Genomic DNA, 4,620 nt, shown 5'->3' on the forward strand with positions numbered 1-4,620 from the left:
CTGCACTTACGCAGCATATATTTAGGAAGAATTCGCGATATATCTTCGTCTCTTAGCATCGTCTTCTTCGCTGAGTGTGCTGTTCAACCCGCACACTCAGAGCTCGTCCAACTCGCTGGAGTTGCTGTGGCGTGTTCGGTTGGGAGAAGAATACGTGATTTTTGACACTGCCTTGCAGCACAACGCCGTTCAGCAATGTCTTGGTGCTTCTTACAAGTGGACGCAGATGACGACGTCGTTGGGTTTTGCTCCTCTTGACGTTAATCGTGACAGCGGCTGCATCCTCCGTCATGGTGGCTGGATACGCACCTCCATCACCAACGTCAAGTTTTGGTTCACTGAAATGTTCTTTATGGCCTTGCGCTTCGAGAGCACAATGGTAGCCCCTGTGTTCGCGTTGCCATCCGAAGAATGACGCATAGCTCTACTCGATACACAAACAGGTAGTCTGGCCATCCGGATCGAACGGAATAAGTCAGTTTTGAACACTAGGCGTTTGTAGAAAATGAACTTGTACATTGCTAGGCCTTTTACCATTTGTTGGTACTTATACATGTACGTCGCTGGTGTAACAAAACACCTTTTTGCCTTGCTCTCAAGGGACAAAATGACATCCAAGTCGGCTTCCTTATGCTACACCGGGTCAGCGTATAACTAGGCCATCGGTGGCTACAAGGTGGACTCGCGAACGCGCTGTGCATCAACACGCAGCGTGAAAACCAAATCGTCGGAAGCGAGCTCAGTCGCTTCATAAGTGGACAATCCGAAGAAGGTGGCGTTACCAACGTAGTTGGTTGGCAATGGCGGTTGGAGGGGAGCGCGTGCATTGACACACTTTGTGGTACCATCAAGTAAGATTTCGACTTCGCAAGCGAGGCCAATACATGTACTTAATAAAAATCTTACTCACTCTGGATGCAGATAGTGTGTTTACCAATACGGGACAAACATTCTTTTGAAGGCCTTTGTAAAGCTAGCTTGCACAGGGAATTTGTAGTTGCTACTCACTCAGAGGGCTCACGGTGTAACTGCAACAATCACGATGCTAAACCATGGGCCCCGGGTCAATGAAAATCAGTACGTTGAAGACTGTTCAACACCTGACGTAATCCAATTTGATTGTGCTGCGAATCAAAAATTAAACAAAGATCGTTGTTTCGATACCCGTTCATATTTAGTAAGTGCGATTTGAGAATACGTAACAAACACGTTTTACATTTATCTTTCCGCTGAAATCAAATAAGTTATTCTTTCTATTATATTGAGGGAGTCTACTGTACATGTATCTTCAAGGCTTCTTCGTACTTCACTGCTCACTTTAGCTAGGTCAGCTCCAACTCAAATGTCTCGGCAGCATTTCCACCCCAAACCAGTTGCTCATTCTCCAATTTCCTCCCTGCAAACAATCGAGTTCTCCACTACGATGACCACCGACAACGCTTCCAACATCGTGGACTTGTCCCCCATGGACGCAGTCATGACCAACATCGGCGTCACGATCCTGTACATTTACGAGGCCACGGACGCCCTGTTGGAAGTGCAAGATGTGCACGTACATCGACTCCAGAGTAGTATCCTATGTTACGGCATATGGAAGGTTCTAGAAGGATCTAGACATAGTGATAGGTCTTAGTTAGCGGATGGTTTGTTAGTTCTCACTTCGAGATTGGTAAAGCCACTGACGAGGCCCCGGCGGGGGCCGAAACGCGTCTGGCGCGCGTTCAATCCAAGTCATTCACATCTACTCGATTCTACATTTCCTACAGGTTATGAGCCCAAACGGCTTGGTATGGGCACTGCGGTGTACGCGGAATACGCGCTGGGGGAGTTCACGCTCAAGTCGTCGCGGAAGCAACGGGCTCCGACGACAGGGGGAGCGGAACATACAAGTGCGCGATGGACACGCAGTCGCTCTTTGCATTTGGGAAAAGGACGGCCGAGTTCTGCACAAGGAGGTGGTTTCGAGTGGTGTGAGTGGTGGATCGAAAGAGGTCGATCGAGAAGGAGAACAACAACAAGCTCAAGCAAGGCTTAAGGACGGCTACAAGGTGTCAAGAGACGACGTGGTGGTGAACATGAGGGAGCCGGGAAACCTAGCGATCGCGGCAGCAACGGTTACGCTGGCCAGCGCGCAGGTGGTAAACCCTACAAGAATGTATGCAGTGAAGAGGCTGCAGATGACAAGCATCATGCGGAGAGCAGCCGATGGATGTACACTCGTGACCAAGACGGCTACGACTCATGTCGTCGAGGGGGAGTGTTGGAAGTGCAAGATGTGCACGTACATCGACTCCAGAGTAGTATCCTATGTTACGGTATATGGAAGGTTCTAGAAGGGTCTAGGCATAGTGATAGGTCTTAGTTAGCGGATGGTTGGTTAGCTCTCACTTCGAGATTGGTAAAGCCACTGACGAGGCCCCGGCGGGGGCCGAAACGCGTCTGGCACGCGTTCAATCCAAGTCATTCACATCTACTCGATTCTATATTTCCTACAGGTTATGAGCCCAAACGGCTTGGTATGGGTGTGGTAAAGTGCTTTCTCAGAAATAAGAGAATGGGCCTGACGCGGGGTCACTATCCCGAATCAATGACAATTTCAAGTGATTAGAGAGGATTTGGGTTGGCTGGCACGGATGCAAGTTGCCGGTGGTGGATTAGCCATGACGAGCAGCGCCCCGTATGAAGTGACGATGGATCTGGTATGAGCGATGTACGAGAAGGCAAGATCCACCAAGACTTACCTCGGATCCACCCTTACTTGGATTCACCTAAATGGATATGGGATATACTATACAAGAGTGGATCGGGTGTGGATCCTATGAAGGAAGGATGGTAGGTGCCCTCTAAAGGTGGATCTAGTAGCCACGGCTAACGAGGAGTCAAGATCCACCGCGAGGTGACCCGGATCCCATGCTTTCGAGTTAGGATCCAAGGAGGGAGGATCCCGCCTTAAGGGCCTGGATCCAGGGTACAGGTATGATGGATGCAGTGGATCTAGAACTTTCGTGGGACAGTGGAGATCACAGACGGTTGCGAGATGATGTTGGATGAGTGGAGAGCTCAGATCCACGACGAGTGTACACTTTCAAGTGAAGTGGATCCAAGCGACCTGGATCCTGATGAGTGTACCCATAATAGGGTAACCATAATGATTACGCCATGGATCCGGTGGATCTGAAGATAATACAGCTGGGATGATGGGTCAAGGGAAGAAGGGACATGCAGCCGAGCCTGGTAAGGGATTTAGCAGATGAAAGACATAGAAGGTAGAAACCCAGGCAGGTATAGGCTTAAATATCAATACAGACCTCAATTTGCACAGTATCACGCAAGTGCCTTCCTGCCCTCAAGAACCGGAACTACATTGGCCGTACGAGCTCCGAGAAGGTTGGGAATTGCGAATCTAGTGTTGGTAGTGATAACTGGATAATACATTGGCCAGATCCTACAACCTAGTGAGCTTTTCCTTTACTCGTGCAGATCCGACAGGTTAACCGAATTTACTACTTGGTCGGTTACACCCTAGAGGTTCTCAACTCTCAAGATCCCGTCACAGGAGGCGGCAAGTACGACTTAAAGGACAACACAAAGGCAAGGGAACACACCCGCAAGGCAACCCTACGGCCAGATCCACGATCTAGGCCCCGGATCCATAAGCTCGAATATTCGCTTAGGATACGGAACAATACACGGACGCAGAGTGAAGATTTTCCACTGCTGCTCCACCCCATCCCCACGTCTCGCCAAGACACTCAAGCTTCACCACTTGAACTCTTCGGAAGTTACCGAGAGAGCAAGATCCCGCCCTACCGACGGGTACACAAGGTGAGGAAAGTTCAGCAGAACACGGATCATCGGGGGACCCCCTCCGTTAGTCGGTGTCTGGGCGCAGTTGGTAAGTTGGATCTGGCAATCTCGCAGATTTTGCTGATCCCGCTACACCACATACGTGTCCAAAGGTTCTGCGGAAGGCTGACCGTCAGCCAAATTCCCGGCTGTCAACCCAGACGCCAGACAGGCTTCTACTCGTTCACGTTCTTCCAGGATCAGTGCCCAGCGCTCTGCACATGTCAGACGATCACTAGAATGCACTAGCGAGTCTTCTAGAGGTCGTGCTAGCACCCCACTAAGTTCTGGATAGCTCGGTCGATCAACGGCCGAAGGCTGAGTTGCAAGCCATTGTTCGTAGATTTCACATTCACGCTGAAAAAACTCGCGGTCTCTACAACCTTCGTAGGCTAATACTTGCCAGTCTTGGTACTTCTTGGACTCCAGACGCACATAGCCGTCACCTCGTGGCAAATCCCCATCTGGAATCCACATTGCGATCAAGTCGTGTGCTGGTAGGTACACAGTTCGATCAGACACGTTGGTCAGTCGAAATGCTCTGAGGCCGTCCACGTCGAAACCTCGTCACTGACGGGATTAGCTTGGTCGTCGACGAACCCACAGTACGTGTTCCCTGCAGACTTAGGAGAACTTCTCTAGTCGGTATTCTTCGTCTGTCTTGGTGCTGGAATTGTAATAATTTCGGTAGTATAGGATTAAAAAAATATGTATAATTTTTTTATTTTTTATTTTTAAAAAAAGGGGGGGGAAGGGGGGGGGGAGGATATCTAA

This window comes from Phytophthora infestans, genomic scaffold (genome assembly GCF_000142945.1).
Source record: "Phytophthora infestans T30-4 supercont1.87 genomic scaffold, whole genome shotgun sequence".
Taxonomy (NCBI): Eukaryota; Oomycota; class Peronosporomycetes; order Peronosporales; family Peronosporaceae; genus Phytophthora; species Phytophthora infestans.